At 36.1% G+C, this 25093-nt stretch overlaps 1 long non-coding RNA gene across 1 annotated transcript; it reads left to right on the forward strand.

Moving 5' to 3' along the window:
• The first annotated feature begins 60 nt into the window (after window positions 1-60).
• LOC122141588 lies at window positions 61-12338 on the forward strand. The gene is made up of 3 exons (XR_006157962.1): window positions 61-523; window positions 1197-1273; window positions 11422-12338. It is a non-coding gene; the product is annotated as an uncharacterized LOC122141588 (long non-coding RNA).
• The last annotated feature ends 12755 nt before the right edge of the window (window positions 12339-25093 follow it).

Genomic DNA, 25093 nt, shown 5'->3' on the forward strand with positions numbered 1-25093 from the left:
ATATATAATAAAATAAAATAAAATAAAATAAAATAAAATAAAATAAAATAAAATTAAATTAAACTATATTATATTATATTATTTAATCGGGACAGTGCATATTAATAAACATTACTGTAAATGCACCACAGTTAGCCAAATGCCATATTCATCTGTAGTCCATGGACATGTTACACCCTTAAACATAATTCAAAATATAAAATAATAAAAAATAAATAACATTTTTATAAACATGGAAAAAATGGCATTGTTCTTGTTCATTAAATATAAAAAACGAAAAAATAATAAAAATAATTAACTGCTATATCATATCAACATTTGCCACACACATGTTTAAAAATATGAATATTTCTTTTTAGCATGAGAATGTTTATTGTGCATGTCTGTTTGCTTGTGTGCCATATGTTTGTTGCACTCGCACCACTAGAGGGCGCTCTCACACTAGTTAAATGCCAGGTGTGGTTAATCAGACATTAGTTACAGGCGCAATCAGTGAAAGCTGGCCAGGAGAAAAGGTCTTTAGGTCAGTGTTTGAATTCTACTATTGATTGAGATTTAAAATAGCAGTATTTTCCCAATAAAAGTCATTTAAAATAAGCACAAGTATTTTTAGTTATCAAGTGTATTAGGATATCTTGAGACAGAAAAGATCTGTTTCCTTTCTGGCCCCATCACTTGTGAACCATATTAAACATGTCAGGAGGAAAATGACTTAAAATAGGTGACTAAGACTGGAATGATGAGATTAGATTCTTGAATACACTCAGAACGTAGCTTCTGAGGCCTGAAATGTGTATTAAATGTGCTGCTGTCAAATTATAGCCTACTGTATGTGTGTGCTGTAATGTGAAATGCACATATTATCAAGATCGTTTCCTTCCAGTTTAATGAGCAGAATGAAAACGCATAACTGTGTGTTTTCCCGATAATGATTATCTTTCTGCCACGTAATTTGAATATGTGTAATATTCTCAGTTATATGAATCCGACAAGCGTGCTATTTTGCAAGAGACATCAATATTCTGGTTTTGTTAAACGTATGCGGTTTATATACGATTTTCTGCATGATCTATCATCATGTCAAAGTCCTAATAAATATGAAAAAGCTGGAATATTTCAGTCACTTCAGTTCTATAGAGTTGCATATTGCTCGGTTTGGGCTTTCATAGTGATCGATGACCGTTTTACTGGTGCAGGAATCGGATGCGGTGAGGAAGAGGAGGATGAAGAGGATCGCAGAACGATCATCTGGTTCTTTGGACACATTGGTTGAGTAAGATCTGTTGCTGTCTTTGCTCCCTAACCATCCTAATAGCGCTTTCTAGACTTGATTCTGATTGGTCAATCGCGGTATCCTGCGGTCAGGTGTTTCATTCATAATGAGTGATGACAACTGTTCCATCTTGCGTCTCATTTGTCCGTTCACAGCAAGAACGACAACTTTATATTAGCGTTCAGAACGGACGGTAACGTTCTAGTTGGGCCCGTTGCAATTATAATTGGTTGTATTTATCGTTCATCAGCTAACAAAACAAAATAAAAAATAAATAAATAAATAAATAAAAAAAAAAAAAAAAAGAGAAAATTTCTCTAGTAGCCTACTTAGTTATCGGCCCTTTAATATTTCTGTTATATGAGTGCAATTCAGTGTTTGTGTTGTTGTTGTTGTTTTTTCATCATAAAGGACCTTTTTATTTAGATTTAAGATAATTATGCAGGGACTTGAATAGTGATAGGAGAAATGAAGCTCTTCGAATCTTTGAGTCAATCGAACAAAAATTGCTTCGCAAATCGATTCTTTTTTTTTTTTTTTTTGCCCGCACACTTTTGACCCCTGCTGGTCAGAATGGTGTAAATGCAACGAAATCTCAGGCCAAACATAGCATAAAAACACTTTTAACTAACCAATTTCAAATGTTTAGACAGCGTTATATTAAATGCAAAGTGTCTGCAAATTTTTTTTTAAATTAATTTGTTGGCCTTGTTCTGTTTATGGAGAGACTGGTTAATTAGGCAGATAAAGACTAATAACTACATGTCTTTCTATCATATAAATGTGTCATTAAAATGTCTAGAGCCTACCTCACATGACTCTGGCGGACGGTTTAATAAGCACTCTGAATCACTTGTTCAAAACAAATTGTTCGCAAAGGTTTCGAAGCTTGTGTTTGGAAAGCTCCCATCACTACTTGTGTCAGTATTCCATGTATTTATTTGTCAGGTAACCATATAATAATCAGGATAATATATAGCCGGTCATTATGGCAAAATAAACCCTTAAGGCCCATTCCAACATAACTCTAGCAATAACTATATTCTAATGAGCCATCAATGCTTTTATCATTCACCAAAAAAAAAGTTCTTTAAAGTGATTCCAACAATATTGTTCCTCTATGCAGTTATTGTTATAGTTGCGATGTAGACTTTGCTATTCTGATAAAACTAGAACAGTTAATAAAATTTTATAGTTATAATAGTAGTGGAAGGCTCTCTACTCTCTATAGTTTTAATCTCAGTACTACTATTCTCTGTAGAGGCAAGAGTTCAAATAGGCTGAATAAATAGTTTATGTATGTATGCATGTATGATATTCAAAGTGCATTATGGGAGACCCCTTAAGTGACTGACCCCTATAGACTCACAGGTCAACTGATCCCTTCATATGCGTTTTATGAAACTCTTATGCTCTCGGCCACTGCACTATCCGTATAAAGATAGATGCCTAGTGGCGGCACCCTGTCACCTCATCAGTATGTGAACATCCTCCTGAAAGGTGCTTGATCTCTACTTTCTTTTTGTCCCTGGGCTGGGCCTCCAGGAGTGGACTAGATAGAGCCCATCTTAATGAGATACGGGGGATGACAGGAACCTAATGGATTCCTGGTCATTTGTAATGAGGATGGAAATGGCAATAAAGGCTCTGGGGCTCAGAATTAAAGCTGCATATTTCTAACACAGAGTCGCAGTGGAGTCGTTTAAACCGATTTCTCATTATAGAGGACAGAAGAGGGGGGGAAAGCCATTTAAAGAGAGAGGGAGAGAGATTTTAAACACCTGTTTTTGTGTGTGGAACAATCGCTTAGCAACGTTAATGACCTTGCACCTGTGGATGGAGGAATACGGAGGTATAGTGGGGCGCACCGTCCTTCCTTTGACAGTGTTTGATTAAGTGGGCTTAATCTCCTGTGGATTGTGACGCAAACTGAGGAGAGTCAAAAAGAACACCATTCCTATTGTGTTTTGAAGGTTGACACATTTTAAGTTTCACATCTACTTAGGAGTCATTTTAAATCTGGAAAAAAAAAAAAGAAAACTGATAGATGATAAATGTGGTATTTATTTTATAAAACAGTTCAATGAGCAATAAGTTAATATTTAGTAAAGAAGTGGCTCACATTAGCTAAATTTCAGCTAAAAATGTTGTTTGCCTATTATCAATAGTGTAGATATGTATGAAGCAAAGGTCTCACAGAAGTCAGTTTCAAATAAAGCAGCTGTCTGTTGGTTTACTTAGCAAACTCACATGACCAGCTTAACCCGATGCAAAATCTGTGTGTAAAAAAATCTTTCACCCTCACTCGAAATTCCTGATTGCATGGATTCCTATTAAAACTACTGCCTATAAAAATTGAACTAATCAGTTGAGTGAATAATTCAGTGACTCAAAGACAGTGGCTGCATCTGAAATCACACTTCTGTACTGTATAAGAAGGTGAAAAGCAAAGGTGATTTCATAATAAGGCAATACATCCAATAAAAAACAACAAAATACATCAAATTACTAAAAACAATATATCAAAAATTACTGAAATGTATGAAAAATAAAATACTACACACATTCATGCTATGTAAAACATAAAAAAAACCCAAAAAAACATTGCTAAGTAATTACTTCAAAAGCAGTACCTACTCAAGTATGTGATTTCGGACTCATCCAGTATCTTTTTTTTTTGTTTCTGGATGAACTGAGTGAGTGATTCATTGATTCATTCATACAGACGTTTACTGGTCGCCACCTACTGGTGTAACTGTGTAACCCGTAGAAAGAGACAATGAAAAATCATCTCAAAGTCTATGATCAGCAAAAATAAAAATACATCTTTTAAATGTCAAAAACTACTCTGAGCTCAAATGTTTTCACTGGTTATTTATTTTTGTAATTGTGTTCTATACTTGGTATAATATTACGCCAAGTTGTTTTTAATGTGAATTAAAAAATGTCTGTATGGAATGCACAAACACAGACAAGTGGAGTGATGTTAAAACAGTTAAAAGTCTATGCACTTTTTATTGTTATGACTGTACTCTTGGAACATTTCCCGGCCAAACAAATTTGAGGACCGGAACTAATTTGCTGTGTTTAATTTGTCGGCCCCAGCCTATGAAATGAGAGACAGCTTCTGTTTTAAGATGCTTTGTTTAAAAGCGTTTACAACAAGACAGTTGGCGTTTCAATTTATGAACATTCTGGATGTTGCTTGAATGCTTTACAAGAACATTTAAACAGGACATTTAAAGGGTTTAATTTTTGTTGTTGTTTTTTAACCATCTGCTTATGGAAAAGTGTACATTTGAGTGGTTAGAGAAGATAAAGTACTTTTAGAAACCCCGCTGACCCTGAGTATTTGTCAAGCCAACATAATTACATATTGTGTTCGTAATAACAGAAAGCACAATGATTGATTTCAGGTACCATTAGCAGTACGATTCTTTCAGCCCTGGTGTGCCGTAAGACAGCGCTACTAATGGTAATGGTAGGTGTATGCTGGAGTATTTCCTCACTATTTCTCAGGCGTCATGGCAACGCTGTTTAATGGAGGGGGTTGGTTGTCTTATCAGAAAATGCAATCTGCTGAGTTTACTGGGGGAGAGGACAGATTGCAGGCATGATGGGAAATTTCCATCACCTGCTTTTTCACTTACAGCTAAATTTGAAAGCGAGTGCACTTCCAAAGATAAACACCCTTCGGCAACTCTGATTAATTCATGTGTCATGCAGCCAGGGTTCATTCTATGTATGAAAATACATACATGTGATGTTCACGGTTCTTGCTGTTGAACCCACAGCATGCTAAAACCTCGGCCGGAGTCACATCCAGCATGATCCATACTAATGGAAAAATACATTGTCTTCATTTTTTTCCTCATGAATCATGAATAGGAGTTTCAACTGATACTCGGGGAGCAATCTAATTCTGTAGAAAGAGGAGGAGGGGTAAATTATTAAGGTGCTGTGATACAACATGGCAATGTATTAAGCTCTAAATGTGTTTCTGGGGACATAGATAACAGAGCTCATATATGTGTACACAATGCATGCATATGTAGTTATGAAATCTCGTTTAACTAGTGTATGTATGTGTGATAATGCAGAAAGTGATGCAAGTGTAAAACATGAGTCATCTGTCCACTTGGTGGCAGCAGACACTGTGAACAGATGGTTTATTTAAAATGTAAAATTATATGAATGCTATTAAAACAGTATTATTTCAGACTGATCTTATTGAGACCAAAAACATAAACCGTTCCACAAATGGTTATAGAGTTTGAAGAGAGATAACCTTTATTTATAGCTAAAACCTAAATGAAGAATTGACAAGGTCATTTACAGCAAGTAATCATTTTCATTAGGTCAGATGGAAGTACTGTAGTTCTTTTGATATACCATGGTACCGAATGATTGCCATATTAATAAATCATGGTTTTCTAAGGTAAACTCTTATAAAGATTCCAAAGGTAGTTTTTTTTTTTTTTTTTTTCTATGATTCCAAAGAATAACTATTTTTGGTTCCTCGAACCTTTTGATGAACACCTTTCCACTATAAAGAACATTTAGTGCAATGCATGTTAAAGCCCATTCACACCAAGAACAATAATTGTTAGCGTCCACACAACACACGATAAGTCTGTCATCATTTACTCACCCTCAAGTTGTTCCAAACCTGTATGAGAAGAGATTTTGAAGAATGTGGGTAACCAAACAGTTGCTGACTTCTGTAGTATGGGGGGAAAATTTCTATGGAAGTCAATAGGGACCAGAAACTGTTTGGTTACCAACAATCTTCAGCAGAAGAAAGATATTCATACATATTTGGAACAACTTGAGGGGGAATATGTGATGACAAAATATACTTTTTATTTTTTTTGGTTAACTATCCATTTAAAACTTCTTTATGGAACCATAGATGCCAACAAAGAACTGCCAAACCCCTTCTTCAACAAGATCATTCATGATTGTCATCTTACATCAATTGAGAAATCATTCAATCACATGAAAGGTTTGAGGATAAAAAGGCCTTAATATTAGCCCTTAATATTTCTAATGCATGTTTTCATGATGCGGGTTTACGATAGTGATTAATGCTTTGTTTTTTTCCTCCCTCGGACCATCTGGGCAGCAGCTAAATGGACCACTGTAGCCAGCCCACTAACCATAGCTCCCACTTTCATTTTACCCTCTCTGTTAATCTTGACTTGATTTCAAGACCATTTTTATTCATTTGTTTTTTCTAAACTCAGTGAGCTATGAGATTGCAGTGCCTTCATCAAAACCATAAATAGCTTCTGATGGCATTCACGCTCTTGCGTTTGTTGCTTTTATTATGTGTATTATTAGGCTGAATGGATGATTTGCAATTAATACTATTCAGAGTAGGAAGGAAAGGGAAGGGGGAGGTGGAGGAGAAGACCAAGGGATAAAAATACTCCTCCTATTTATATGAACCGGAATTCTAATCCAGGAGGAGTGACGCATTGGTCCAACCCATTAACAGACCAGAGGATCCAAGCATCACTTTTTTCCTTTTTCTTATTTCTTATCTTCTATTCTTAATGTTCTTTTATAAGATCAATGACACCCGCTTTGAGGCATTCACACCTCAGAGTTGAAATGCATGACTAGATTACACACTTTTCTGAAGAAAGAGATCTCAAATTAAACAAAAACATAGAAATATCTAATTCTCATTCAACTTGCACTTTTCTACTCTGCCTCAAAAATCCCCCATCTGTCGACGTCTCTCCACTTAACTCTCTCTCTCTCTCTCCCTCCTTCGCTATACTGTTCGGTCTCTTTTATCTGCTAGCCCAGTTGTTCGGGACAAAAGTAGAAAGCTTGAGGGAAGTGGGCCAGTAGTGCAGGCAGTACTGTGTGCGTGTATTTTTCATTTTGTGCCACACAGTACATCTCAATGGTGTCCCGTTTATCTATTCATACTTGTGTGTCTTAATGCATGCGCAATGCAAAATGTGAGGGACATTCTGTGCTTGTATTTGACTGTGCATACAATAAAATAGCTTGACAAATCCATTTAAATATCCAAAAAACTTTATTTAAAAACACAAAGAAGAACAAAGATATACTAAAAAACACAAATTTCTACACAAAATAAACTAAAATAATAAAAATTTCTTCACAATTTTCATGTTGATTTTTAATAAGCTAAAATAAGATAAAAAATGTGCATGCTCCACTCTATTGTCTCATGTCTGTTGTGCTGCAAACCTCCCCATTCATGTTTCTCTCTGCAAACATTTTCCACCTCTTGCCGGTAGGCACTATAAATATTATTTTGTCTTTATTCTGCACATTTGACATCTGTCCTAACCTATTACATTCGTTTGATGACAAACATCTTACGGGTACACAACCAATCACCCATCTGTACAATAATAATGTCTGTCTTACCACAAAAAAAAAAAAAAAAAAAAAAAAATTGTTGCGCTGATCACTTTACAAAATGTCATAAAATACAATAACATAGCCACATGTGCATGTTAGAGGCTGGTAAATGTGCTGAAGAATTATATCAGCTTTTCTTGTTTTTGTGGATTCTGTTCATATGATGTCACAAATGTATGAAAATAGCACTAAGTGACTTCTATTGTATGTGCCAAAAAAAATACCCATGAGCACTTGAAAAATATATGCAAGCTATAATATTTTTGTTTCCATATAGTTTCATGTTCCATCTGTCAGAACGGTTTTGTCTGTTTCTGTACACTGAATGAATATAAACACGGTTCTGTCTAAATATGGAAATGACTGCTTATGATCTCTGGCCTTCATGTATAATATTGTAATGCTGATGTGACGTCATAATTCAGTGGAAAATGAACACGCAAATGCCTTTAAATAAATGCAAGCTAAACCTCAATCCATCAACATTTCTCCAAATGTGCACTATTACACTAACAGCCCTATATGGTTGATGATTATTTATTATTGGATCCATTTGTGGGTCATTAAAATGTAAACAAACTATAAAGCATTTTATTAGTGGCCATCTAATGCCAGATCTAAAACAGTAAAAATTTGGTCACGATAATCAGGGCATAACATACTGTAAGTAACATATCACAATATTTACAATAATGCTAAATTATATAACACCTGCAAATTCTTCGCTGGTTCTGTGCATATTCTAGATATTTCCCAGTCCTACCGTAAGTGCAAGATGAGTCTTCAATATTTTTTGTCCCTGTGAGGCTTCTCAGCCGCTGCACAGCACCTCAAAGTGTTTGTCTGTTATGCATAAACTACCCAACATGCATTATTCAAATGACTGGAGTACCAGCCACAGCCTCATAAACATATACAAACACCTAGTCTGCTGAACTGGGAAATAAAACCCCTTTCTCTTCTCAGATAAATGACAAACTAAACAAACCATCCTTCCACTCAAAATAAAACACACACTCAGTTTGAAAGAAATATTTGCTTGTACTTTAAAATGAAGTGGCTGTTAAATGCAGGGGTTTTGAAGTTGGTCTCTAATGTTAATTAAATTTGATTAAAATAAAAAAAGTGCAGACATGTTAATAAATTTGTTAAAATAAATATATATAAATAATAACTTGATATAGATCAACAGTATTGTAGTGAATTGAAAAAAGTAATACTTTATAATAACTTGATATAGATCAACAGTATTGTAGTGAATTGAAAAAAGTAATACTTTAATGTAATATACTAAGTTAATTAACTGATTACAATCAAATATTTAAATATAAATAAAAAGGCATAATTTAAAATAATAAAGTTTATATAAACAAATAAAATCTAACTACATTGAGTAGAAAAAGTATTAATGTAATGTAATGGAAAATAAAAAAATTGAAGTAATATAAATTAATATAATATAAATAACAATTGAACAAATAAAATCTAACAGTACTAAAAATTTATAGAAAAAAGTAACAATGTAACATAATAAAGTAAAAATTGAGTAAAATAAAATATTAAAATATAAATAAAAAATGTATAAAACAATACTAGTGTATATAAAAAAAAACATTCATTTAACAATAGAAACTAAAAATGACTTGATTTAAAATAAATCTTTTAAATTTAAAAAGATTAAATACAAAAAATTAAAAAAAAAATAAACAGGATAAAACAAATGATTTGCCTCTTGATTGGCCTTTTTTTATTTTTTTTTTTTTTATTTTTTTTTTTTTGGACCTTTTCTGTAATAGTCTGTCAATGCTTTTTGTGGATTGCACTGTCATGCTTGTTGGCATCAGATGCAGAGTCAGAGTAAAGTATCTACTGGGCCGTCTGAATCACCAGTCACTTCTTTTTGAGTAGAATAGCATGTTTAATTAACACCTGTGCTAAGCAGTGAATGTGCAGTAATTGTTAATTACTCCAGCGTCTTGCTCAGGTTGTGCCTCGGCTGAGTAAATTGCTGGAATTCTTCAGTCATTTCTCTATTTAATCAGGTGAGTGTCTCGCCACCTCCCGGTCCCAAACCGCATGCTCTCCCCCTCCAGCGGCCCGTAATTGGCCTAATGAAGAATCCAATCTCAACTGGCATCGCATTAGAAACTTGTCATTCTCACTCATGCTCTCTCTCCGTCTCTCATCTCGTCGCTCTGATGGTCTGTTTATCGGCTTGAAGCAGAACAACGTCATGATGCTCTTTTCAGGAGGGATGACAGAGGGGTTAAAGGCTAAGAGTAGCCTATGAAGTTCATTACTGGTGGTCTGGAAAAAGAATAACTCCTTAGATATCAGCCACAGCCAATTACAACCACAGAGTGAGTGTGAATGAGACTGTTTGACTCTCGGGCATCTGCACTGTTGAATCTGTGTTTGAGGTGGCTCTTTATACTGTATAATTCATCGAGGCTTCAGTACACCCCACCTGCTAGTATCAGAGGTGGCTGTGATGTGGATTTGGTTCTGTGTAAATGAATAATGTAGTAGTTCTGTTTTCAACTTTATCATCATGACAGTCCGTCATCTGATAATTGTTTACATTATTGATGCATTTTTCTGGTGATTTCTGTGTGTTGGTTCAGCGCCGTTGTAGTGAAAACATGGCTATAGCCAATGTGAATTATGTATAAATTAATTGTGCATTTACATTATTAATGATTGCATTCACGCATTCCTAAGTAGTAAAAAGCAACATCTAGATAAAACGTCTACAGACTCTGATTTTTTAAATAATTCTCATTTTAAAAATATATAAAATATATTTAAATAAAAATAACAACTTTATGAACATTCTTACAAGTGTTAAAGCAAGTATATACAACAGCAACGACAAAGATCTTTACAATAACGAAAATTTTGATTTTTCTTATTTAATAATTCTAAACACAATTGGCTTATGTCCAGATTATAAATTATAATATAAACAGCAGCTATAATAATAAATAAACTCAAATTTATAATAATAAAAATAATTCTTATTTTTTTTCCTGAGTCTGTTGAATACCTGAGTCAAATAAATAATTAAAAAATTAAATTAAATAAGTAAATTAAATTAACATTAAAAATAAATAAAAAAGTTAAATAAATGTTGTGGTCTATTTTAATATTAATTATTTGAACTATAATCCACATCTAATATTTAAGTATTTTTTAAATATTAATATATTGTATAATTAATATTAATAATTAATATTAATTAAAACATATATTAATAAAAAAGTTAAAATCACACCAAGATAGTAAATGCATTTAATTATGAAAAAAAATTAAATAAAAGATGTTCTTTTGAACTTCATCAAAATGTCCTAAAAATGTAATTTCACAGCCATAAAAATATTAAGAAGTGACTCTTCAACCTTGAAAAATGTTTCTTGAACACAAAATCAGCGTATTAGAGTGATTTCTGAAGGATCATGTGACTCTAAAGACTGGAGTGTAATGACTGCTGAAAATTCAGCTTTACCATCACAGGAATATGAATTTTCATGAAATGTCATTGCGAAGATGAAATACCCCAAGAGATCAATACTACAAGCAGATATTATTTATATATTTATAATATTTAGCCATGGGGGTTTAGCTGACCAAAAAAATCCCAGCGGTCACTGGTCTCTCCAGTCTGTTCGTTGTGTGTTACCTTGCTTCTTTCCTGTTCTTTGTCTCTCTTGTCCTTGCTCATATCTGCCCCATTTCTACAGATGGCATCTGATTACATCTCATCCACTCCTCTCTCTGATGGCGAGCCGTAATCACACTCCTCCAAATGGGCGCCATAGTTATGTTGCCATGCTGTTCTGAAGTGGACACACCACAGACACAGAGCCTGTCACTGGAAAAACACTCCCCATTCTCCACTAACCTCACCGCCAACAAACTCCGGAGCCTCTGCCCATAATGCCAGATGGTTGCCTGGTATATGTGCTGATGTAGGAGCCAGTGATATCACTGATCATGAGGGGTTTTCATCAGGTGTGGACTCATGGGATTGACAGGCCTGCGGGAACAAATTGGATTTTTAACCCCAATTGTCCTCTAGTCTGTAGCTGATGAGGCATGTTGCAGGTGTGGATGTGCGAATGTGTGTTTGGATGAGGCATAATTACCTGCATGATGGACGTTTGCCCCATTAACTGACTTTTAAGTGTTTTGGACCAGCTATCCCATGGTGCAAAATGTGTCCCAAAAATCGGAGCTTGCGGACACACTTATGTAAATTAGGGCTGTCAAATTTAATGCCTGCAATTAATTGTCACAGTATTCGCTTAGATATTATAATGGTTTTATTCTGCTATCTTCAACCAAATGTGCAAAATGATGGATGGCAAGAGCATTTCATTTATAAATTTTTTTTTTTGGCTGTTTACAGAGTTTTGGACCATTCCAGAGACAGGCCTGAGTTCCTATGACACATATTTCAGTGATATCTGTCAGGTATTAGGGGTGTTTTATGTGGGCATTCCAAAATTTAAAAAAAAATATTTATTGCTTCCAGCAACTTTAACTATCATCTAGCTCAACTAGTTCGAAATATTACCCATGAGCGAAAGTCATAAAAAATTGAATAAAAACGAGAAGAAAAATGGAAGATGAGGATATCTTTTTAATAAATTTGTTTTAGTGCATTTTTAAAAACTGATATAAATATATATTTTATTTACTGATATAAATATACATTTTAAATATTTTTATTTATTTGGATATAAGCCATTTATGTCCAGAATTATTAAATAAGAAAAATATAATTATGGGCTGTTATTACATGGGTACACTTGTAAAAACAAGTTCATCAATTGTAAGTTTTTTTTAAATTATATTTAATAATCTATGTATATATCTATCTATATCAACACACATGCATATGTTTTTTTTTATTTATTCTAGTGCATAAAAAGCTAATATTCAATCCATTAAAAAAATGGACATTAGCAATTTATCTTCAGAATTAAGAAAACCTAAATATGAGATGTTGTTGTTATTGCTATTATTATTATTATTATTATTATTATTATTATTATTATTATTATTATTATTATTATTATAAACATGCTTTTTAAGAGTAAGTTCATAAAGTGTGGTAATTTTTTAATTACTGCATATTTGTAGCAATGTGTGCTGTCAGAAATATATAATTCAGTGTTTTAGTACACAGTTTTTCTAAATATTCATCGACAGCCCTTATTATACACACATCCAATCTAAAATTAGGAGTAGGTCATTGCAGTTGCTCAATTATTTTTTTGACTTATGTTTCCCGCTATACACATAAAATCACACTCTCTTTCCCAGCATCTCTCCACGGGAGGGTTATGAGGAGTAATGGCATGAGTGTCGCTATGTAATTAGACGGAGGTCTGCTTGTCCTTTCCCGGGTGACACTGACTCATGGAGGGCCACACCATTAATGGATAGCTGGTTGTTTGTGTGTGTGCATGCCGGGCTCCTGTGCGCGTCCTTGGGTGGGTGAACAGCCTCTCCTCATTCTGCTGCTGAGGATGTCAGGGCCGCTTAGTTCAATGACCATATGATGTCCGTACATGCATGAATGCATGCATTTGGTGCAGCAGGTGTCTGAAGGTCACTTAAGCGTGCTAGTAAGGTTGGACATGCAGTTACGCCCCTCTTTCACAGTATTGGCATTTACAGGCCCTGACGGAGGCCTTTGGCAAATGATGGTCCATCTGGCATGCTGTCTCATGCTCTATGCATTTCTCTTTCCGTCAGCCGGTCAGACTCTTCAGTTGTGGGACTTTCACTTTCCCTGACAAGCTCTTTTATCGGGGCTGAATGAAGAGTGCACTTCTCCCTGCTCCCTCTGAGCCAACCTCTCCACCTCAATCATTCATGAAAACAAGAGGGACAACAGAACAGGAGGGAGGAGAGGAGGAGGAGAAGAAAAGACAGATAGTTTCAAGTCGTAGATGGAGGTAGTTAATCTTATTAAATTACGTGTTTCCTGTCTCTCCACTCACTAAAGTGGAGTTTAATAAACCCTCAGCAGTCTAAGAGGTCAAGATTTTGCAGGTTAGCATAGTCCAGGTAGCTCCATATGTCAGATGTCATAACTAATTTTATATTGATTAAATATATGTGTGTGTGTGTGTATATGATTAAGGTGCCAGAAAATGGAGGAGGTGGTTATTTGTAATTTTTTTTTTTTATATAGCTGACTACACACTAATATATTATTAACTTGTTGTTTTTCATTACATGGATTACTTGATAGTACATGCCGGAAGGCCTGCCAAGAGAGTCCAGTCTGAAGAGAACAAGCGCTTGGACAAGGAATTGTGTGGCCTGCTCTGATAGGAAGGGTATAATCTTCACAATGTTGTATAAAGCAAATCTGCAGGACAGGGCTGTTGTAGAAATATGGTCTGTTAAGCTTAACTGATCATCGGTCACAACTCCAAGGTTCCTAGCTATTCTGGAAGGAGTTATGGTTGACGAAGCTGTATAGAGAAGTTGTGATGAATTGCTGGGTTGGCTCAGACCATGAACAGTTCTCTCTTAGCAAGGTTGAGTTGAAGGTGATAGTCCTTCGTCCAGCCAGAAATGTCTGTCAGACAGGCTGCAATGCGAACAGCTAACGTCGGATCATCTGGTCGGAATGAGAAGTAGAGTTGAGTGTCATCAGCATACTGTAGCAATGATGGGAAAAGCCTTTTTTCTGAAAGACAGATCCTAATGATGACATGTAGATGGAGAAGATCAGTGGTCCAAGCCCTGAGCCCTGAGGAACCCCAGTAGCAAGAAGTTGTGACTTAGAATCCTCACCACTCCAAGACACCCTGAAAGACCTTCCAAAGATGCAAGACTTATGAGGGTGGACAGGAGGATCTGGTGGTTAACGGTGTCAGAAACAGCAGACAGATACAGCAAGATGAGTACTGAGGATTTATTATATTTATATATTATATATTTGTTAAATTTGTTTAATGTTTGTTAAACTAGTACTCTACTCGTCTCCGAAAAGTTTTACTTGTCAGGCTTTTGTTTGTTGTTTCACAGCATTCTGAGGAAGCCAAACCTTCAAAAGAGCAAAAATAAAATGTGGGGAAATTGAATTATTTGGCCTTTCCAGCTATCTGAGAATGCGCTTCATCTTCAGTATTGAACATGCCACTTTTATAGGCAGTTCAGGTTGCCATGGTTACATGCCAGGCCCAGACAACAGTCATCAGGGAAGGACTGCAGATACAGGAGCTTGATGCGTCCAAAGCCTTTTAAGTGTGTAGAATTGCGCCTCTAATGCTGCTTCTGTTCCTGCTATAATTGGTCAAAACTACCGAAGGGTCAATCGGAAGAATGTTTTTGAAACGTTCCTTTAAGAGACGGATAATGAAGAGGACTGGAGTAAAGAATCCAGTGATTTCGCCTACATAACTTGTAAACACTTTAAGGGCAAATGCTTTGCAGTGCTTTGTTTCGTGCCGTTGAGTCTGTTAATGACCTTTCATCCGCGTGCTACTCCGTGGGCTGTTTTTCATTTGTAAATGGTTTTCCAAACATCTGCGTCATTCGCTCCCTCCCCAAACCATCGTCCACATCCTTCTTAAAGCCTCTTCCGACAACTGCATCGACCGCTGCCTTGAGACTATCTGTTTAAGGGAGTCCTCCAAATTGTTGTACAAATTGGATACCGTGATTAGCCCAGGGGAGGAGGCTTCCTTCACAGAAGTTAGCTGTTATTCATAACAAAAGGGATGTGGGAGTGAGATGCCCCGTTTTTCTCTTATTAGCTTTGAGAAAATAATACCTGTTTTGCTCTAGGATGTATTTTAGAAGTAATACTAACAGTTAAGACTCTAGAAGTTTAATGACCTAAACTGAACCAGCAGGGTCCTACATCACAGGTTTGATTTTGATTATTGATGTAAGAAGGCAAAGAAAGTAGAGATTTTCAAGTATCATTGCAGCTGTGTGAAATGCCATCACAAATAGAATTAAATTGTTTACTTTTAATAAATTAGTCTCTTTGCATTTTACATGGCTTGTGTTCAGAATATTAAAATAATCTAAATATTAGCATTACAAAATAAAACAGAAAAGGTAAAATAGTATTTTATTAAAATCTGATCATGTTTCGGCTCACGTTCACTTTGGATCTTCCAAAGTCTTTTCCAGTAGAAATTCCTTAAGTAGTTTCTGAATTACTTTTCCATAAACCGTAAAATGTGTATTGTGAGATATTGGTATCCTAAATCAGCAGCCCGACTTAAGCTTTCTTAAGCTAAAGATAAACTATTACCCTTGCTACAAAAAGCATATAAAATATGAAAAAGGGCCTGTCGCTCTCAGTTCCTCCTCTTTTAGAGTTCAGAGGTCAGTGTCAAAATGCCTCCATCCAATCAACACCCAGTGTTGGGCCCGAGCCAATATGTGGCATTTTAACACAGCTGATATGACTGGTGCACCGAGGCCTGCAATTTCTCCTAATAAGGATTTACATATTTCCATTTTCATATGACTGGGATTTTCCACCGCCTTGGGTCAGGGCTGATCTTTGATCCTCTATGCTGGTTTGTGAACTGAAGTGGCAGATGTTGGAGGCTCTGCCGCGGTGCTGTTGTTCGCTAACAATTGTTTCAGTACATTTTAATTGGAGGAAACAAATCAGACGACTTAACAATTAGGCCAGTGAAAAATCATGGCGATGTCTTTAAATGTATAGATGGATGGATAGATATATTTGTGTGTAAAATATCTCATCTTATGCATCTAATTTGAAATCCCTGTCTTATTGCCCCCAGGTTAAGCTCTTAATTACATAAGCCATTTAACATGGTTTAGTTCAATCAGAAAGTGTTGATTAAAATCTCTGTGGTATAATCAGTTTTGGCTGGGATGATTTCATGCATATGAACATTTTGTGTAAAGGGACTGCGTGAGGTAGAAGTGAGCATTCAAATATGAATGAACACAACCGTTCCGTCCTGCTCAAGGTCACTGTCCCATTGTTTCAAGTTCATAGCAGTAACCATGACAGCAGTCATATTGAGCTTTTCTGGGGTTTTTAAAGCACCTTGACCCAGTCTGTGTTTCGCCACTGTTGTGAGCGCTTATGGTGACCTTTTGGATTCACACATTATATATTTTATGAATCACTTTTAAATGACACTTTTAAATGTATTTACTCATTTTCAGATAGAAAAGCTCAAGTTGGGTTGCTTCTAGTTAATGTCTATTAGCTGTAAGTTTTATGGTGGTGTACAGTAATGTACTTGTTTTTGTTTTGTAAGTTTTATGGTAGTAACAGCAGTGTAATTTTTTTGTTTTGCTGTTTGGTTGAAGTTGATTTGTTGAGCCTTAAAGCCTTTGGGATCCGTCAGCGGTTCTTATTCTGGCAATTCATAATTTTCAAATCAAGCACTGTTAAACATAAATTGAATGCGTATGTGTGAATGACAGTTAGTAATTGTATGTGTGCTTTTGCATGCTTGTTGCATGTTCTTCGTTGAGTGCATATTTAGTGATTGTAATAGTGGGCACAGCTGTGAGGATGCTGTCAGTGGTTGCCATGTTTTCTTTTGTCTACATCGCATCACTCAACCAAAAAAAGCAACAAGTGGGAGTTATAGACAGCAGGGCCTGGCATTGCACCCTCTACCCATAATTAGCCTGTTCTGTTAACAGAATCCTGACGAGGGAAAAACAGCCTGCTCTCTTCCTCTAAATTACACAGTATTTATATAATCCCTGTTCCACTGAGAAATACAGCGATAACACAAAACAGCAGAAGAATTTGCTTATGTGAGAGACTTGATGAGAGACTGTGGAAATGATGCATTAACATTGAATTAGTAGCCACACTGACAGATCCAACTCCGTTCTACTGATTCAGCAGCTTTTATTTGCAGCCTAATTTCTACACTGACAGATTCAGCATTACTTGGGAGCAGCTACTGATTTACTTTTTGACTTCTACATTGAAATGAAGTGAATACACTAAATCAGTAGCCACTCTGACCATGTCTTGGTTTATCCTCATTTTTGTAGCTAGTACCAAGTCTTTTTTGGTAATGCAATGACATTAATAATAATATAAGGAAAATAAAAATAGTTTTTGGTGGGTCTAAAAATGAATTATATCTCACCATTTGCATGAAAAAACTCCTGAAATGTACATAATAACTGTGACCAAGGACATGCAAAGGTGCAAATTATACATCAGCAGCAGTTCTCTTCCATGAGGATGATTTTCTTGCCAATTTTCTTCCAAAAGTTAATGCGACGCATGTGTTAGACCACTGTTTCAAATGGAATCAGTAAACCAAGGTTACAGAAAGCACCCTTAAGCACACTTATATGAAATGAAGCCTAAATACAGGTCTTCTGGCTTGGGGTCTGTCAGACAGTAACGTAAGGGTTCTGTGTGAAGTTGCATGCCTTTAGGGGTCCGAATCCAATACGGCATGCTTCATTAAGTTTTTTCATCTCCGTTTTCAACCTCCATTTACCTTCAACCAACTACAGCTGCTGTCAAACCCCAGCAAAGAGGTCACCAACACTATAGTGCACACATGTACACGTACAGCTACACACATTGATGTGCTTCCTGCTATGCTTTGATCATTTTGAATAAGTGTTGTCTTTAGATGCAAGCATTTGGAAAAACATGTAAAAGTGAGAAAGTGAAACAGGTGAGATGTCAAACTGCTCTTTTACTCAAACATAATCGGGGCAGCTGAAGAGAGAGGCACATTTTTAGAACACGTCCTCTTGGTCTGTTTAATCGTACGTCCTCATAGCCCCAAATGTCACTCATTATCTGCAAGGTCGTATTTGAACATGTCATCTCAAGATGGAAGGGAGATGAAAGGGCGATAGGTGGAGGAAAAAAGCATGCTACATGAGAAAGAGGGGTTAGAAGTGAAGGTTAGGAAGAGAATGGGTCAAAGCCCTCACTGTCATGTCATCAGGGCGGATGACATCGTATGCGACAGCATCTCGACTGATATGGCAGCTCAGTCTCACAAGAGATGTTGCAAAGTGTTGCTCTGAGGTCATTTTAACCTTGTTCGACAGGATTTTGTGAAGTCTTGGTAACCTTTGGACTTTGTTTCAAAAGATTCAATAAACTCTTATCTTTAATTGTATTTTATGGTTTGTCCTTTCATGTGATATTCTAGTATATACAACAAAGTTATTAAAATGAATTACTTGAAACAAACAAACGTATTTTATTTCAGGTTGTTGCCAAGGCAACACTTCTCATTTTCATAGGAATTTCAGGTAGTTGCCAAGGCTTTTTCATTTTCAAGTTTGTTGACTAAAATAACTAAACAAAACTATAGACATATTTTTATTTAAAATCAGAAAATATTGCCAAGGAACAATAATAACTTAAATCTAAAAAACAGTATGATACATTTATTAATGATTTATTATTTTAAAAACACTATCTGAAATAAGATTTAAAACTTATTTCATTTTCATTGTTAAGTTTAAAACTTAAATTATTGATACACAAAAGAAAATGACACAAAACTACTAATAACAAAAAAATATTTATTACATTTATTAATCTTTATTATTTTAAAACAAAGTAAAAAATGGCCAAATGAACTAAAAAATCAAATGAAAAAACTATATATAAAAAAATTACTTTTTTTCTTTTCATTTTTCACATCATTTAAGAGCCAGTTTACAAAATACAAATTTCTTAAAAGAAAAAGATTGCCTATTTATATTTTCTTTATTTAATTTGGAAAAAAAACGCATACCTAAAAAATGTATTCCAAATGTCAATTCAGATTATCCTTGTACAGTGTATGCTGAGGATGTTTCATCCTACAAAATAAGAAATACAAATTCCCCTTAACAAGTCATGTGCATATTGTATGCTCAATTACATCCTCAGCATTACTGAGGCTCCTGAGGATGTTTCATCCTTCCAAATAAGAGAGATAATTTTCTTGTAACAGCGATGGTCAAAGAGGAGTTTACAGGGTCAAAGAGTCAGTAGACTGATTGTCTTTTGAACAGATATTTATGCTGATCTGATGATTGTGTAGGATGCTAAAAATATCAGTATATAAGCTGATTAAATTGAAGTATTATATTTTCTGTGTCTGATTGTTTCTGTGAACACATTTCCCCAACTGATATGACTTCGCCAAACCAGCACCCACATTTCTAGGAATTTGGTGATCTGTGAAACCGACAAACTCCAGAATATCCCAGCAGCAGACACCCCAATTTGGAGACCTTTTCACCTCATTTAAAGTTGGAATAATGGAATATGATGTTTCAATGGGTGGTAGGCATCTACGGTCAGAGCTCTCTCACGGAGTATGTAATACTGTTGGCCACTGGCCACAGTCTGTGTATGTTTAGACTGAACCCTAGCTGATGTAAGATGGATTAGGGCTCCGATGGGAATTCCAGCTGGCTCTCATTTCTCCTGTCTCTCCAAACCCCTCATCTTATCTAACAGCCCGAATGTTATTAGAGAGAAAGAGTGAGTGTGTGTGTGAGCGTGAGTGAGATTTATGGAAAAAGAGATCAAGAGAGCTAAAGGAAGAGGAATGACAATATGTGGAAATTAAGTACCTCATTTATTTATTTTTTTAAAGAGACAGTGCACCCAACAATTTGAAGAACATTTTTCAACTCCGTCTATCGGCTAGATTTTCAGTCACTTACAGTATGTATTTTTTTAGTAAGATTTTCAAAGTATTTATTTATTGGCTTTATTTTTTATTTTTTCCTGATTGTCTAGAACATTGTCATATACAGTTTGTTTTGTTCATTGCAGATTCATGAATAAATTATTCTTTTGAGTCAGATCTTTTTGATAAGTTGATCCAGTTGGCTGCTCTGAATGATTCGTTCATGAATCAAGAATTTGCAAATGTGCCATAGATTTTTAGTGGATAACATTTAATAAAAAAATTTTGTCTATGTTTTGACTTTTGAAAACAGTATGTGACCATTTAATAATGCTTTTGTGTCTCCAGTCCCCATGCATGACAAAGAGCGACCATAATCATTCACAGAAGGTAAAGTTCTGATTTAAAATATCTCAAGGGTGAGTGAATAATAACAGAATTTTTTAGAGCAAACTATCCCTTTAAAACTCTTTGATCTTTGGGGAAATACAGTGTGTATGATTTGAGTATGGGACAGCGGGTGTTCGAAATGACAGGGAATGGCAGACTTCTCCCTACCTCAGTCTGATTGGGTTCGTTATGGGTCTTTATGGGACCCAGGGTTCACCGTGAGGTCAGTTTCGACATCTGATGGATTTGTGGCAGTTGCAACCCATTTTAAAAAACATTTTTCTGGAAAGCCCGGTGTTGATAAAAGTGCATTCATCAGAGCAACACCGGTGCTTGAGTGATGTTCGCGCACACTCCTCTCTAGTCATTTACAAGAGTGATATGACCGAGATGATATACAGTACATCAGGACGACGCTCATGTTATTTACTGAGCTCCTGTTTGGTGAAGTTTGTTTACCTAATGAGACACATTTTGAGGTTTTTCTCATATATGCCAGATGAGCCTCTGGATGATGCATTCTCGACTCCGTTATGACAGTCACATCATGTTTTTCAGAGTTCAGAGGGTTGCTGATGTAAATTTGGACTGCAAAATGTGTACCATTTCTTTTCCTCAAAGATTAAAGCCTTGGATGATGTTGTCAGGAATTAAGGTGTAGAAATGTCCGGTCGGTTGGCTACCAAAAATAAAATATGGTTGCAATTCGATAATGATTTTCTCAAGCACAGTCATCATCCCCATGCAAATATATTCAGATGGTATGTCTTAAAATACTCCTCTGAAAAATGTGTTTTTGGATAAAAAATTTTTTTTCTCACCCTGAATATATAAAAGGTTAATTATTCCCAGTCAACAGATCTGACTTGTAACTATGCAATTAATCTTCTTCGCTCACGAGGGGACATCGAGGTAGCGCTTATGCAAAAAACACACTATCGCAGCTGCGAGACTGTGTGTGTTTGTGTGTGAGAGAGACATCGGTTCTGCACACCTAATCCCCAGCCTCTCTAAATGTTTGTTATATCTGAGACACACATACGCCATCTTCAAGACCTCAGCATATAATGCCTGTGTTCCTCATTACACTATACAGAGCATTAAATCAGCTTCCATTCTGTTGCCACAGGCATTGTTTAGGGGCAAACATGCTTTAATATGTTTGCAATGGGTCTATCGATGGTCCAGAAGACAGCCTAGAGCTGCAATTCTTGCCAAGGAGGAGTCCGCTAGATCTGAAAATGTGTACAAGAATAGTATTGATTTAAATGCTGGGTGAGTTATGCAGTTTTTTCTTTCTTTTTTTTTTCCCACAGGTAGGGCTACTGTATGTATTGATACAGTATTTCACAAAACTGTTTTTGATTCGATTCCACCCAATTTGCATGACTTTGCTCCTGATTTTAAATTGTGATTCTGATTCATTTGCTTATACTGTACAGCATGACCGCTGTTCATTATATGTTTTTTGATTCACTAAAAGAAGAGAAAACTAATTTGTCTAAATAAAACTTGACCAATGTAGTCTCATTCACAGACATGATTGCAAATATTTAGTAGTACACAGTTCATTGCATCACATTCTGCAAAATACAAAACTCGGGTAAAATGATTTCATTTGCCATGAGTTTGAAGATTCAGTCATAGAGGGAAAAATTGGAAAACAATCTCAATACACATTAATATTGGGAATTTTAAGAGTCTGTATCTGGATTCTAAAGATTCATTCTCTCTGCAATTAGATGGAAGCAGGTTTGTATTGAGCTGTGGGAGTTTCTGAAGGCTGCACACTCAGCCTCAGTTTGTTACATTATAAATACAGCCGTCACTGTTTTTACTCTTGCGTTTCTCTCATCTCTCCTTCTGTTTACTCCGGACCGCTGGCAGGCTTCCATTATATTTCACAGTTCAGCTGGCATGGGGAGAGCTGCAGGGATTTTGGGGTATCTGAGATGCTCAGCCCAACCAAACTCAAGCTCACACATATTCAGACGCATGAGGGCTGTAGAGACAAGAGCAGAAGAGATGTTTGCTACCATTCTCTTACTTGTAAATGGCTAGTTTGTCCATCTGTATCTTACTCTCAATAATCTGTTGTGTTTACAGCCTTTGGCTTCTCCATATAGATTTTCTGCAATAATTTTTGAAATAAAAGCAGGCTTTTCTAAAACCTAAAGTTATTTTAAAGAGTTATGTGCAAATTGTTCCTTTTATTTGTATGGTTTTAAATTCAGTATGTGCTATGTACTTATACAGTATTATGTACAGTAGTATCTCTTTTAGAAATGTACATTTTAAGAGTTTCATTCATAAACGTGTCTGTTTTTGAAAACAACATTTAAAGAGCTATCACCTTTCATAAACTTACTCATATTTTTAGTTTGCTAAAGCGTCTTCCTTCTGAAGCCACTGGGTTCTAGTCAAGCGTTTGACTGCTTTAGCAGCCTGGAAAAAACTAACCTGAACTGTTAAGTAGTTGAAGCAGGGTTATATTCTAAGCAGGTTCTAATGTCTCTATCTATTCACTTGCTGTGTCGATCAGAACACAGGAGTGAATCAGGGCAGTCAGACACAGTCAGTGAAGTTTATTGCACTGACAATGTTAGAAGAGGTTTGAGAGTATGTGTGGTTCGAAGTGCAGCAGAATTAAATTAAATAATAAGCCTAACAGATCTTGACATATACAGTATAGAAAGAAATCACATTAATGCAAAAGTGCAGTAAAAAGTAAGTAACATATGAGTGTCTTCTCTCTAGAACAATGCTTTGTCTTATGTAAACAAAGTCAGCACAACGAAATGGTCAATATCCGTGTATTGGCAACAAATATCACACATAGCGCATTATATACAACACTCAAATGAACTTATCAGGTAATTATCAGCATAAACAGGTACTCAAAATCAGTCACACACACACACACACTACTATGCACACTATAGCACAAAAATTGGGGTTATTTCTCCTGATCCCGAGGCAAGTTTTTCTTTCGGCTCATTTTGTAGGGTAATGGCATTGATCGACAGGCCCTTTCAACATTGCTTTATGTGTAAATTTGCTCTGTTGGAAATTGAATCATGCTGACTGTTGTCAGTCTCTTCTTTTAGGAAGCTAATCCTCATCAGGGATTTCAGGAAGCACAATCAGATTAACTATAGGCTGTATCGCTGCTATTCTGACATGACCATCAGCCCAAAGAAAAAACTTTTGTGACACTTCTGATCTGCCACATGGATCGAGGTAACTTTGGGATCATCTTGCATGACTATGGTACAGGCTGAAAATCAAATTATTTTCCACTCCACTCTCATCTCAACTACATTAATGTAATGCATTACCAAATCAAACCATAACATAATATCAAATAAAATATATTTCATCCACTCCAATTCCATACACAAAAAAAAAATTATGCCAGAGGCTTAGTTTAAGATAATTTCGATCTCTGTCAGGACTGTCTGAAACACACTAAACCAAGAGTTGCATGAAGGGCAGCTTTTATTGACTGAAACCCCCTCTCTCACACACCTCCAAAGTGCAGAGGATTGAAGTTGAAACTTACAGTATCTGTTGTCTGGTTAAACAACTGCAACAGGTCATCACTTAGTTGGCCGAAGGATTCTCTGACCTGGGCACAAACTCCCAAGGTGGAGAGACAGAACTCACAGTATAGTAATGCAAGCTGTCCATGTTGCCTCACAAACCTACTCAGTATCATCGGGAAAGCATCACAGGTTAGCACTTCAATGTGTACAGCACAGGTGTTGAGACATTTGAACAAGAGATCCCATCTCTTTTTTCAAAACAGTTCATTCCTACCAAATACTGTAGAAAGCAGGCTTAAACAGGGCTGCTGTTACAAGACCTTGTAATGGCAGGACTCAGAAAGGAGTCAGTGGAGGACAATTGTGGAGTCAGTCTAGCAGGTAATCTTGTCCAACTTCAGATTAAGGAACTTCACCAACTGTACTCCTGTCAAAGCGACACAGAGCTTGAACTATTGCTTTTGTGAGGGCCACCATCAATCAGGCTAGAAGTAAGGCAAGTTGGAGTTCCTCTATGTGACCTTTTGAATGCTGGCCCCATATGGTCTCTCAGAGGCATCACTGAAGATATGAATCTCCTGACACACATCTGGGTGATCCATATAGGAGGGGCTGTGGCATCTAGGGAGTATTACCTGTGGTAGATATTGCAGCTCATCTTTTCAGGCTATCCATGCTTGCAGGAGCTCACCGGGGAGTTGTGAATCACCCTAGTTCCTGTGGTTTGCCCAGGAACTAGGCTTTGGTAGTATCGGGAAGGATGACTCCAAGAAGGTTGAACTGATTCGCCAGCCATCTGAGAGATGCTCCACATCAACAATGTA

This window comes from Cyprinus carpio, chromosome A4, assembly GCF_018340385.1.
Source record: "Cyprinus carpio isolate SPL01 chromosome A4, ASM1834038v1, whole genome shotgun sequence".
In the NCBI taxonomy this organism is placed as follows: domain Eukaryota; kingdom Metazoa; phylum Chordata; class Actinopteri; order Cypriniformes; family Cyprinidae; genus Cyprinus; species Cyprinus carpio.